The sequence below is a fragment of the Macaca fascicularis genome, chromosome 4 (genome assembly GCF_037993035.2).
Source record: "Macaca fascicularis isolate 582-1 chromosome 4, T2T-MFA8v1.1".
NCBI lineage: Eukaryota > Metazoa > Chordata > Mammalia > Primates > Cercopithecidae > Macaca > Macaca fascicularis.
The window spans coordinates 14,197,536-14,212,299 of NC_088378.1; the positions used below are offsets into that span (position 1 = coordinate 14,197,536).

A 14,764-nucleotide genomic window follows, 5' to 3' on the forward strand; every position below is an offset into this window, starting at 1 on the left:
GTACAGAGTCTGACCACAGAGCAGATGGGTTTGAATCTTGGCTCTGCCATTTACAAACTGTGCAAAGAACCTTAACTTCTCCATCCCTCTGTAGCTAGTGCTGCCTTCTTTGGCCGGCTGTTTATGAAGATCAAATAAGATACAATGATTAGCATAAAGCCTGGCACATAGCACACAAAACTCAAAAACATTTTTTTTGTGTGTGAAAAAAATTTTTAAGTATTTCTTAAAGCAGAATCTTCCAAGGATAAATGGCTACCCTATCTTAAAATAACTGGAGTTGCAGTCATGAGTTACAGTCAGTGATGGACTACATATATGATGGTAGTCGCATAATGTTCTAAGGGAACTAAAAAAAAATTCCTATCACCTAGTAACACTGTAGCCATCACACGATGTTAGCCATCATAGGTAAGGCAGCCATCTCACATATTTGTGGTGATACTGAAAAAAAACCCTACTGTGCTGCCAGTTACATAAAAGTATAGTTACATAATACTTGATAATGAGAATAAACTACTACATTACTGGTTTATGTATCTACTATCCTATACTTTTTATCATTATTTTACACTGTACTCCTTCTACTTACATATTTTTTTATTTTACAAAGTTAGAAAGAGCCTCAGGCAGCTCTTTCAGAAGGTATTCCAGAAGGCATTGTTATCATAGGAAATGACAGCTCCATGCCGGTTACTGCCTCTGAAGGCCTTCTAGTGGGACAAGATGTGGAGGTGGAAGACAGTAGTATCAATTATTCTGACCCTGTGTAGGCCTAGGATAAGGTGTGTGTTTCAGTATTAGTTTTTAACCAAAAAAAGCTTTAAAAATTTTAAAAATAAAAAAGGCTTATAGAATATAAAGAAAGAAAATATTTTTGTACAGCTGTACAGTCTGTGTTTTAAGCTGCCATTACAAGAGTCACAAAGTTAAAAAATTAAACATTTATATAGCAAAAATGTTACAGTAAGTTAAGGTTATTACTGAAATTTTTATAATAAATTTAGTGTAACCTAAGTATACAGTGTTTATAACAACTACAGTCACATACAGTAATGTCCTAGGCCTTCCCATTCATTCACCACTCACTCAGAGTCACCCAGAGCAACTTCCAGTCCTGTAAGCTCCATTCATAGTAAGTGCCTTACACAGGTGTACCATTTTTAATCTCTTATATTAATACCACATACTTACTGTACCTTTTCTATATTTAGATGTTTAATATCTTCATAAATACTATTGTGTTACAACTGCCTACATTATTCAGTACAGTAACACGCTGTACGGGTTTGTAGCTTAGGAGCAATAGGCTCTACCATGTACCCTAGGTGTGTAGCAGGCTATACAATTTAGAATTGTGTAAGTACAGTCTATGATGTTCACACAATGACAAAATTGCCTAACAATTTCTCAGAACGTATCCTTGTCATCAAGCAACACATGACTGTGTTGCATACTATATGCAGACTACATGATTCCATACATATAAAATTTTAGAAAATGCAAACTAACCTACAGTGACAGAAAGTAGATTAGTCATTGCTTAGGGAAGGGGTGAGGGTTTGTAGATGCAGAAGGGAGAGGTAGGATGCAGGGATTATAAAAGTAACTAAGAAACTTTTGGGGGTTCATTATTTTGATGTCATGATAGAGTGTATGCATAAATCCAAACTCATCCAATTGTACAGTTTATTACATGTCAACTGTATTTCAGTAAAGCTTTCAAAAATCCATTTAATCAAATAGCATTAACTATTCCAACTAAATACAATAATCACATACTATAAAATGCTTATTTGCTACGGCCTAGTCACAAAAAATAACTGATTTAAACTTAGTAATATTAGACATAAGCTTTAAAATATGTAAAAGAGTACAGTGCACATCAATAAAGATAATCTACAACTATAAAACAATAGATGAATTGCGTTATTAGGCATTTGTAATTTGTCTATGTCAAAGTCAAAAATTTCTCCACAGAAACCATTTCACCCAGTGGCAAAGTTCTAGGCCAGTTCCCAAATCCTATTTAAGCAATATGAATTAATTATCCTTCCTTTCTTCTGTATCATCATTTTTCCCTCTTCTGAATCACTTCCACTGGCATAGAGACACGCTATAATTTCACCCATCTTTAAAAAAAAAAAAAAAAAAAAAGCAACCACCACCAACAACAAAAACTTCTCTTGGTCCCACTTCTCCCTCCAGCCACTCCTCTCCCAATTTCTGTTCTCCTTTATGGCAAAATTTCTTGAACGAGTTATCTGATTTCTCTCTTCCAATTCTCACTAAAATCTGTCCTGTTCAGGCTTTCATTCCCCGCACTGTGCCAAACCATCTCACCACGGTCAGTTATCTGCTATAGACAACGGCTAATTCTCAGACCTCTTCTCACTCAAACTATTAACAGCATCTGATACAACTCGACTGCGTTTCACTCCTTTAAACACCTGCTTAAGTTGACTTCCAGGGTACCTCAAGTTCTTGGCTTTTCTCCCACCTCCTTCTCAGTCTCCTTTGCTAGTGCATCCTTTTCTTTATCTTCTGTACCTCTAATTCTTTGAGGACTCCAGGACTTAGTCCTTGTACCTTTTCTCTTATTTTTATCCAAACTCACTCCATTAGTAATCTCATTCATATTATGTTTTCTTAAGATGAGCTACATCTATAACTTACATGTTTCACCATAACCCTCAAATAAGGTCAACTATAGACAATTCTACTAATATTTGGTGAGGCAGCTACAAATGAAAAACAAATTCAAATAGAAACAACATAATTAAAAAGAAGTGACTTAATTTTCAATAAATCATCACCATCTTTCTGTAGTTTAAGTTCAATATTATTGGTATAGTCACTTAAAATTCAAAATAATAAAGCTAAGTTGATGATAACCAAAACAAATATTTGTTTATTCTAGTCACTGATTACACTGGAAACATTTACATACCACACTGATTATTTAATGAAAAATGTAAATCATGATCTCGTCTACGGTCCTATTTCCCTAGTCTTAAAATTTACAGTAGCATCTTACATTAATATAGACTTGTTCCAAAAGCCCTTTTACAACAATTATCTCTTATACCTCAAAGAAGATTTCATTAGAATAGTAAAATAAATACTATTTTCACTGCACTTTCTGTTCCTAACATGACCTCTCACATAACCATTAATAATGAGTGAATTTAATGAATTTAATTAAAATTGTTGAGGAACTCATAAATCCATCCCTACTATACGAAATACATATTGAAATTCATGTTTAACTGATAAGAAGTCATTAATGTCATCTTTCTGTACTTAGTACAGCATTATCAAAAAATTTACATTTTCTTGTGAATGCTAATGAATGAAATTAAGTTCTGTATGTACAAATCCACTGAAAGACATGCTCTATTTCATTTCCTTCTGTGATAGTGAAAATGGTGATTTTTATGATGTTAACACTATCTACTGTATATAAGGCATGCAGTTGTGCACTGCCTCTATCACAATAAAAAAGACTTGTTTTTGGGAGCAAGAAGAATACATTTTAAAATACAGGAATCAGTAGTAACACATAACCTACTTCATCCCTCTAAGATTCTCACTTCAAATGATGTGGCTTTACTACTTGCCAAGCCTAGAGCAACTGTTAGAAGTATACAGACAAGAGCAAGGCTTTAAAAACTGAACCCCATCTCTCGAGGGCTCCACTGCCAGTACTTCCAGTTCTGAGGAGTAGCACCTTTCCTTCTACTACTAAGCACATCAAGTGTCTGTGTACAGACTCTTTTAATAGTTCTACCTATGAGATCTCCATCTCCGAAGTGTCTCTTTCTGACATAAATATTCTACCCTATCCATTCATTGCCTCGTTATTATAAAACAACTTTGTCCTTACCAAGTTCCTGCAACCGTCATTCTCCTCTGCTTTCAAAACCATCAACACACTTTTTCTTTGCTTCCCTTCCTACTCACTAGCATCTGGCATTCCTCTTCGGAGATCTGGCCAGACCACAAGGCCTTATCCCCTGTCCCAAGAGAACAGTCATATTAAGAATGCAACACATTATATCCTTTGATCACACCTTCAGCATCCTCTTCTGTCTCTCCTTTTTCTTTCCACTCAATGTTAGGAGTCAACAGTTTTGTTATACCTAGTTCTTTCTACACTTTCTCCTCATCATCCATCATTGCCAGATCTTTAACCATTAAGGGTTCTAAATTACTTACACAAACTTATACAATCAGCCATAACAGTCCTGACAATATACAGTCCTGTGCTATCAGTCTGCCAGATAGCTCCACAGGGACATCTCACTAATTCAAATTCAAAATATCCAAAATCAAATTCATTATCCATCATTCCCCACTCTCCCCAAAAAGGAAACCTACTCATTGTTTGGGCTTCTCTATTTCTAGTAACAGCACCCAACCACTTAAGAATTGAGATCATCTTAAAAAAAAAAAAAAAAAAAAAAAAAAAAGAATTGAGATCATCTTTAAATTAAAGCAAAGTACTGGATTCTCCATTAATTGGTTCAGTCAACTTTCAAATGTATGCAAATTGCTGGTAAAATAGTTGCATCTCATCAAAAGGACACAATATAGCCATTTTCATTCAACTCCTTTGATGGTACACAAATCTGATACACTGCACACGACTTGAACTCTGAAATCAGTCCCCAACACTCACCTGCAGTATTGTGACCTAACAAGTAAATCAAAATAATTCAATTTTTTCATTACATCTAGAGGAAGCTTAAGGGGTAAGCCCAAGGCAGTTAAATTTTAGTGACTATTGTAAAAAAATTCTGTAGTGGTCTATATTTAAAACTTAGTTCCCACCACAAATAATGAGAATCATACTTCTTCACAGGGTTGTCGTGAGGATTAAATCACATACATAAGATATTTAGTACAATGCCTAGCATATACAGGTGCTCAAAATTTTTCCAAAATTAAGAAACCAAACAGCAAATCCATGAAGCTCAGAGAGCATCAAGCAGGATAAATACCAGAAAATCTACACTTAGGCATGTGATGTTCAAACTGCAGAAAACCAAAGACAAAGAAAAATTCTGAAAGACAGAGAAAAACCACTTTACCTATAGAGGGATAGTGATAAAAATTAAATTGGACTTCTCCTCAGTAATCATACAAAAAGAGAGGCAAACTAGGACAACCACTTACAAAACATTTTAAAAAGAAAGAAGTATAATTGATATGCTAAGAGAGGAGAGAAAAGGAAACCATACAAAGTGCTCAATTAAAGTCAGAGAAAGCAGAAAAAGAGAGGACATTTTTGGGGGGTGGAGGGGGTGAAACAGAGGTTCCTTCCATCACTCAGACCGGAGTATAGTGCACAATCTTGGCTCACTGCAAACTCCGCCTCCCAGGCTCAAGTGATCCTCCTACCTCAGCCTCCCAAGTAGCTGGGACTACAGGTGCATGCCACCACACCTGGCTAATTTTTGTATTTTTTTGTAGAGACAGGGTTTCACCATGTTGCCCAGGCTGGTCTCAAACTCCTGGGCTCAAGTGACTGGCCTGACTCAGCCTCCTAAAGTGTTGGGATTACAGGTGTGAGCCACCAGCCCAGCCAACTTATTCTTTTTAATGAAACAAAGAACAAGTGCAATGAATAAAAAACAGTTGCAAATACATTAGATTTTAATACAATTATATCAATAATCACTTTAAATGTGAATGGTCTAAATATACCAATTAAAAGGTAAGAGACAGAATAGATTAAAAAAAAAAAAAAGACCTAACTATATATTGTATATAGGAAACCCACTTTAAATATAGAAATAGATTAAAAGTAAAGAAATGGAGAAAGATATACCATGCTAACATGAATCAAAACAAATCTGAAGTAGCTATATCAATTTGAGACAAAGTAGGTTTCTGAGCAAGGGAAATTAACAGGGATAAAGAAAGGCATTGCATTCTGACAAAGGGGCAAATTCTCCAAGACCTAACAATTCTTAACGTATATGCACCTAACAGAGCATCAAAATGTGGAGCAAAAAACTGATAAAACTACCAGAGGAAACATGAACTCATGATCACAACTGGAGATATCAACATTCTTCTATCGGTAATTAACTGAAAGGCAAAAAATCAGTAACAATACAGTTGAACTAACCACCACCAATCAACTGGATCTAACTGCTATTTATATAGTACTTCAACCAACAACAACAGAATACACGTTATTCTCAAGCTCACATAAGTCATTCACTGAGACAGACTATATTCTGGGCCATAAAACACACCTGAAAAAATTTAAAAGAACAGAACTAACAGAGTATATGCTCTCAGATCACAATGCAATTAAACTAGAAAGCAATCTCAGAAAGATAGACGGGAAAATCTCAAAACATTTGGAGATTAAACATCACACTTCTAAATAACACATGGTTCAAAGTCTCAAGAGAAATTTCTTAATACTTTGCATTAAGTGAAAATGAAAATACAATCTATCAAAATGTGTGGGATGCATGAAAAGCAGTGCTTGGAATTTATGGCACCAAGTGTATATACAGATGGTCCACAGTTTATGATGGGAATACATCCCAATAAACCTGTTTTAAGTTGAAAATATCATGAAGTCTGTATTAGAAAACTGAAAGGATCTATAAAACCATAAAAACCCTAGAAGAAAACCTAGGCAATACCATTCAGGACACAGGCATGGGCAAGGACTTCATGACTAAAACATCAAAAGCAATGGCAACAAAAGCCAAAATTGACAAATGGGTTCTAATTAAACTAAAGAGCTTCTGCACGGCAAAAGAAACTACCACCAGAGTGAACAGGTAACCTACAGCATGGGAGAAAATATTTGCAATCTACCCTTCCGACAAAGGGCTAATATCCAGAATCTACAAATAACTCAGACAAATTTACAAGAAAAAAACAACTCCATCAAAAAGTGGGCAAAGGATATGAACAGACACTTCTCAAAAGAAGACATTTCTGCAGCCAATGGACACATGAAAAAATGCTCATCATCACTGGTCATCAGAGAAATGCAAATCAAAACCACAATGAGATACCATCTCACACCAGTTAGAATGGCAATCATTAAAAAGTCAGGAAACAACAGGTGCTGGAGAGGATGTAGAGAAATAGGAACGCTTTTACAGGTTGGTGGGAGTGTAAATTAGTTCAACCACTGTGGAAGACAGTGTGGCGATTCCTCAAGGATCTAGAACTAGAATTACCATTTGACCCAGCGATCCCATTACTGGGTATATACCCAAAGGATTACAAACCATGCTACTATAAAGACAAAAGGAAACGTATATTTATTGTGGCACTATTCACAATAGCAAAGACTTGGAACTAACCCAAATGTCCATCAATGATAGACTGGATAAGAAACTGTGGCACATATACACCATGGAATAATTAAGGCAGAAATCTATGAAATTGAAAACAGGAAATAAAGAGAAAAAAATCAATGAAACTAAATGAAGATTCTTTGAAAATAACAAAATTGATAAATTTGTAGTCATGTATTATGATGTACCACACAGGGCTTTTATTCTGGTTTTAAAAAAATGAGTGCTATCATTTAAAATAGCAAAGATACAGAATTAACCTAAGTGTCCATCGACGAATGATTAAAGAAAATTTAAATACAAATAATGGAATACTACTCAGCCATTAAAAAGAATGAAATCATCTCTTTTGCAGCAACATGGATGGAACCAGAGACCATTATCTAAAGTGAACTAACTCAGAAACAGAAAGTCAAATACCGTATGTTCTCACCTACAAGTGGGAGCTAAATAATTTGTATACATGGACATAAAGAGTGGAATAATAGACAATGGAGACTCTGAAGAGTGGAAGAATAGACGGTGGGTGAGGGATGAGAAATTACTTAATGAGTACAATGTACACTATACTAAAAAGCCCAGGCTTTGCCCCTATGCAATATATCCATGTAGCTTGTACCCTCTAAATCTATAAAAATAATTTTAAGAAATGAGTGCTAGTCTTCATCCTCGACTATAATATAAAATGCTTCACTGTTCCTCCCTTTTCATTTAACCTTTCCACAATTCTCTGGCATAACCTCTAGCACATGTATGTTATGAAAATTCAGCAAAATAAGACAAGAGATGTCCCCATTAAAATGACTAGAAAACAAGCTTACTTTTGTAGCATAAGGTGAAAACATAAGAGACTTGATATTTTCTGGTAAATGAATCAAACAAGTTAATCCATGCCCTGATACCATAAGCTTTTCTTCTTTTCAAATAAGTTAGTCAATGTAACTTTATTGAAGTACACCTGGCTAGGGGTTAGGAATAAAGAATGGCTAGATGCTGGATTAACTATTATCAAGCACACCAAATTCAAACAAACAAACAAACAAACAAAAAACTTTGCTGTCATCATCATCCAATAGATGTCACCACACCTGAAATCCACCTCCTTAGAATTCCTTTAGGACCTTTAGTTTAAGAAATGGTACCTTTGCAGCATAAGGGAGTAGAGAAAAAATGGGACTTTGAAATCACACATATCTGTGTTCAAATTCCATCTCCGTTTCTATTAGCCATGTGACCTTGAGCAAATTACTTGATCTATGAGAGGACTCAGTTTGCTGGCTGACAAGTACCACAAATACAATTCTAACAGTTTATGCAAAAAGGAGGACTTATGACAAAGATAACTAGGATGTCTCTGGAACCCAATCTCAGGACCATGGACAAAGGAACTCGAATACAGTCAGGACTCTGTGCATCTGCTTCTTTGCACTCTTTGTTCTAGAAGCCCCAGCTTATCTAGCTCACAGGGCAAGAAACAAGGCCATTAACAGTTCCAGAGTTTTGTATCTCACAGCTTCAGCAATTGAAGAGAAAACAAATTATTCAACCTCTGGGCATGGAGGATCCAGGAAAAGTTCTGAGTGACTTGGCTTAGTGCAAGTGTCTAAAATCAGGCCAATAAACCACAGAAATGAACAGAATTGTGATTGGTCTCTCTGGCACCTTCCAAGCCAAAGTGATCTTTATAAAAGATAGATCTGATCCAGTAATTAACCTGATTAAAACTCTTCATGGCCTTCCCCAAGAGACTTAAAATCCTTAACTTTGTTAAACCAAGCCTCATGTAGGCCCTCTGCATAGTCTGGCTTCTGTTTACCTCCGCAACCTCCTATCAAGTCACAATCCCTCTTACACTAAGCTTTAACTGTTTCATCTGTTCTTTGCATTCTCTTCCTTTTCCACCTAGCTAACTTCCACTAATCTTGCCTCCAAGAAGCCTCCCCTAACTCCCAATGTAAATCCAGTTCCCTCTTCTTTTCCTTTATAGCATTCACCAAAATTTCTAAATACAAATGTTTTGTTCAACACCTGTTTATTACTATACTGTTAACTCCAAGAGAATAGAGACCTATCCTTTTTAGCACCTACTTGGCCCTCAATAATTATGTGCTGATTATGAACTACGAATCATTGGTTTAACAAGGAGGATCCACTAAATGAACCAATTACAAATGAGGGGACGGTAGCAGGCAGGCAGAATTGCTATTATCAAGTTATTAAAACAACTACTCCAACAGTAACTTATCGGTAAAAGGGGAGATAAAGCAGTTCTGAGAGAATCTGGGCTTCTGCTAGGCAGAACAAACAACCTGTTCAATTCAGTTAACCTTTTTCTTCAATTAAATCCTCATAGGGCTATGGTAGCAACTAAACAAGAGAAATAATAAATGTGATAGTACCTATACAGTGTCTTGTACATACAGCAAGCAAACAATGTTACTTCTTTTCCTTTTGGACCATGTTACACATTATTTTTTAATATCACTGATCTCCAAATAAGGAGTTAATAAAAAAACCTATTAAATACTCCAATGCATATGACAAAAATAGCTGTGTTTTTTTTTACCTCTTCCCTCACAGCACCCTGATCTTTCCACCTAGGAAGAGAATGACTTCTCTTTTATGCTGTAGTAATTGCATACAATCAAAATCCATTCCATTTAGCTTAAACCAAAAACAGGCACTAGGAACACAAAAATGAAGCAAAACAAAACAACCAAACACTAACAACAAAACCGTCCTCAAGGAGTTCATAGATTCACTTTCTCAATCTGCCTTCAGTCCCATGACATCCATACCAAAGCTTCACTGCACCTCAGGTAAGGCTGCTACAAATACAAGGTGCCCCATACTTCATGGGGCAATAACCCATCTTTGTATCTTCATACTCCCACTTCATCACCTCATTCCATTTTTTCCTTTAAAAAATTCTATGGAGATTCACTGGATATGATCATTCTCCAAAGTATGAATAAAATCTACCCTGGCTTTACTAATAGCTCAAAATAAGGAAACAAAGGAAACAATCCAAAAGAAAAATCCTGTTTTTTGACAGTGCTGGGAGTTTATTTTAAAACTTAAAACAAATGTAAAACCCATCACAAAAATAACACCTTTAAGAGACTAAAAAATACTGCTTCTGAGAACAGGCATGTGAGAAAGGATTAAGGCTACTTTCTTTTTCAGAGGTAGGTCCAGAAAGAAATGTCCTCACAGAGATACGTAAGCTGTAATATTAGGGAAAATGAACTATCAGGAAAAAAGTGGGATTACATCAAGCTTCAAAGTTACATCAAGTCTTGGAATTTTATTTGTAGCTAAAACACACCTCAGAAGTCATCGACATCTACCTTTTCATTTTATAATCAAATATCTTGAGAAGTAAAGTCACACAGAAGACTGCATTTCCTTCTAATTTCTGTCATGCCCTAACTTCTCGTCCCAGATAATGTAAGGCTATGCCACTCACTGAACTGAGAAACAGCCTCCTCTTCAAGTCCACTGGGTGAAAGAGAACAAGTTCCTAATGTTGTCATGTCTAACATGAGAGTTACAGATCCTAGCATTTCAAGGTAGATCTGAAACTTATTTTTCCCATAGAAAGACTGTCATACAAATTATTATAGGTATTTGAATATACTTATGCTAATTATTAACATAATTTTATGATTTTTTTTAGTATTAACATAATCTTATAATTCAGGTATTTTATTATTTAAGTAGTGGGCTGTCTGTGACTCTAACCACTAAGCATACCGTTTCTGAGAAAATAAGACCCAAGTTCCAAACCATTTTACAAGTTGTAAAATATAATCAATCATGTAGTAAGTTAGAACTACCAATTCACAAAATTATAAGCTGAATGTGATAAACTAAAAACACAAGATTCTTAATTTTATAAAAAGTTCCACCTCAGGGGTCATTTATTTTTAACAACTAGGTACTCAGGCATTTAGCACAGGATTTAATTTACATATATCTTTGTATTACTATTTCACTAGAAAAGTTAAGTCACAAAGAATCAAACACACTTCTATCTAGTGTAGGGAAAACAAAAAATATGCTGACATACATCTTCATAAAGTGAGCTATAAGAAGAAAATTGTTAATATTTCATAAACCAAAGACTGCTAAGTATCTAGTGCCAATTCAAAAGTGTACAGGTAATGGAATTAGATCTGAACAGGTAAATGGAGTTCAAAGAACCTCCAAATTCATTTTTCTCTTTTCTCCTGAGATAAAGTTATACATTTCATTAATTAAAATGTTTGATAAATCTTTAAAAATGTTTCACTGAGTATATTAATTCAATGGATATTCTTTACACATTCATTTTATTTGTTCAAAAAAGAAAATTGAACCCCTACTATTTGTTAAACACTACACTGACAACTTTGGATTTATGACAATAAGCTGCAGGTCAGTTCCTCTCCTCAAATAACTAAAAAAACCATGACTTTACTGCATTTACCCAAGTGACAGTGACAGCTAAATTTTAATTCAAGAAAACATTATAAAACAATCACTCTCAAAAAAGAAACCATACAATAGTTAACTTTAAACACACTTTAATAGTCTTATCTATATGAAGTTTTCTCACAAAGTAACCAAAAGCACTGTTTTGGTAAAAGTGCTAATAATATAATCTTTTGATAGTAGTCCAATAAGGAAATCACAAGGTACTATGTACTATGATAATGAAAATCAAGTACTTGGAAAGATATTTTAAGTTATTCCTAAAATAAAGCAAAATGTATAATTATAGTCTTGTACAATATTAATACACTGTCTCTGAATATATGGATATTTACAAACATGAGTAATAAAGTAACTCTATAGCATACCTTATAAATGATCACGACTAAGCATTTTGGATTGTAACACCTGCAAATTTTTAACAAAAAAGGCCTTAATATTTTTTGACTATATTATTCTTCACTAACTTAATTCAATATTCTTATTATCAAGTCATAATTTTTATTTATTATTAACTATTTTATCTATATGTTTAACTACATGTAGGTATTAACTGTAATAACCTTTATGTCTGCAATTATTTAAAACCACTGATAGATGAGAAACATTTTTCAATTCAGAGGCGTCTCTCTCCAAAGCAAGAATCAATGTTAATCAGCCATTCTAACATGACAAGGAAAATTCTGACATTTTTTCACTGTATTTTTCACAGAAATTTTTTTATCATTCATCAGCTATTTAAATTTTCTTTAAAAGGACTACAAAAACACACCTTTCCTGAATTTATGCACATTATCTACTACATATTATCTCCATTTACATATAAGGAAATCAAGGCACAAAGGTGTCCATTTTGTAAATTGCAAGGTCATTTCCTAACCAAGCAACTAATCCTACACCATCAACTTATATTATATGTGCGCCACTTCCAAGTGCCATAAAACAATTACCGTACCTTAAAACTGCCTCTGCAATGCTTATATGTGATTCTCTTTTATCAGACGGGTTAATGCAACAAGCGTAAACAAGATGGAAAAGGAAAACTATAAAAATACAACACTTATTTTTGATAGTGAATCATTTATTTTTAAATAATGAGATGTAAACAGTTTTTAACATAAAAATCAAGTAACCAACAGCTGTTTATTGTATTTTCAAATAAAAATTCATCCTTCAGGTAGATCATGCAAAACTGAAGCCTACTCATACTTGTAGATCGAAGTTAGAAAAAAAAAATTGGATTCTAAAACAAATAATTAAATACAAGATATTGCAAAGACAAAAGTGAATAAAAAATAAAATCAGATAAATTAGGGAATGACTGATACGGTGGTTAAAATCCTCACCTTAAATATTAAATTCTTCCATTCAATGGAAGGCAACGATTAGTAATGACATATTCTGTTACTGAAAACCAAATACAAAACTTTTCTTATTCAAAACTTCCGAAATTTTACATCAAATACTTCATTCGAATATTCAATATAAACAAAAATATGTTTCCTAACAGAAACTTAGAGCATAAAGGATAAACTGTTTCAGAGAGTTCAAATTTAGACTGCATTTTTAATCATGATATAGTGCTATGATCAGAAAAATGAATGTTACCTACCACGCAAGTTTAAATTTAAGAACATTAGACGGATTGAATAACCCATAAGTCAATTACATCAATTAGTGAAAAGAAAAAAGACCTTAGCTAACCGTGAATCTAACACCAAAGAAAAAATTTAGGTCGAATCCACCGCACACATTATACAGAAAAGGAAATGATTAGAGTAAGTCATATTTAAGCACCTAGTCTAGCTGGGGATCAATTGATTAATCGGTTATAGGGCAGGTCGTGTATGTTGAGATAGGATGTGCTTTCTTTCATCGTTATTCCAGTTCATCATCCGCAAGTGCAAGAGAAGGCGTCAGAGTACCGAAGCTAGGGGGCATGCTGTAGCAAGGGGAAAAGAAAAATGGGAAAGGTGCAATGGATGCTGCATAGTTGAATAATTATCTGGGTGGCACAATGGGCGAGTCCTGCCGACATGAGCGCTGAGTGAGCGGCTCCCTAACTCTGCCCGAGGCAGCCCCCACGAACGGGCACCAGAAGCGACGGCACTGCTTCGCCTACCCTTCCAACCAAGAAAAGGATGCCTGCACTCGCTTTTTTACCGTTATGTCTTTAGACACCGACTCGCGGAGCAAACACGCAAACGCACGAGCCGGCTTTACTAAGCTCCAGGCACGTAGAGCGAGCAGAGGTTTCTCTGTCGCCCGGGGCTACCGCCTCCCCCGGAAAGAGGCACCGGGCGGACCGTGGGCGCGGGTGGGCAGGGAAGCCCGGGCGGTGGCACCTCAGGTGAGACCCGCAGTCTCTCCGGCGAAAGCAGCCCCGGGGCGGTCCCTGCAGCCGAACCCCGGGCGCGCCCGCCGCCGTCTCCCTCGGCACCCAGCCCGGCTGGCGGGTGGGCGGTGGGCGCTCGGGAAACCCGCGGATGGGGGTGGGGGCCGGGGCGGGGGAGGCGCGCCCATCCATCCCCGTCACCTATGCGGGCCACACACCCCTCGGTCTGCTCCGGCCGGTGAGGAAGAGTTCCTCTCCCAGCACCCCCTCCCCGAAAAAAGCAATTCCTCAGGGACTCGCGCTCACCGTGAAATCTTGGGGGCTCTCGCTTACCCCTTCTTCATGCTTCGGCAGCGGTCGCCGGTCCCCCTCGGCTCGCGGGACTCCACCTAGGGCTCCCAGGAGGGTCGGGCTCTGGGGCGGAACCCGCTCAGGACAGCGGCCGAGGCGCCAGGCCACTGGGAACGCCGCCTGGGGCGCCCACCGGCCGCCGGACCCACCGTGTGCTCGACGCGCGAGTGAACAACACCGCGAGCTGCCGCTCCCCCCGCCCCCTCCCCGCGCGAGACGCTCCACAACCGGACGCAGGGACCCGCGCCAGAAGCAGGGGGGACCG

General features: G+C 36.7%; 1 protein-coding gene across 14 annotated transcripts in view; it reads right to left on the reverse strand.

Annotated features, from left to right (window-relative positions):
* Window positions 1–14,764, reverse strand: part of WASF1 (WASP family member 1) — a 73,511-nt gene that overhangs the window by 58,544 nt on the left and 203 nt on the right. For 4 of the 14 annotated variants that reach the window (XM_005551574.4, XM_005551571.4, XM_074036878.1 and 1 more), the window contains exon 1: window positions 14,455–14,697. The exons of 2 other annotated variants lie outside the window; for them this stretch is intronic. The gene's annotated coding sequence lies outside the window, so the exon portion shown is untranslated. Of the gene's footprint in view, window positions 1–13,159; window positions 13,221–13,610; window positions 13,756–14,454; window positions 14,698–14,764 lie in introns of those variants that run through there. 8 more of the 14 variants (XM_074036880.1, XM_045391660.2, XM_074036877.1 and 5 more) reach the window with 5 other exon arrangements.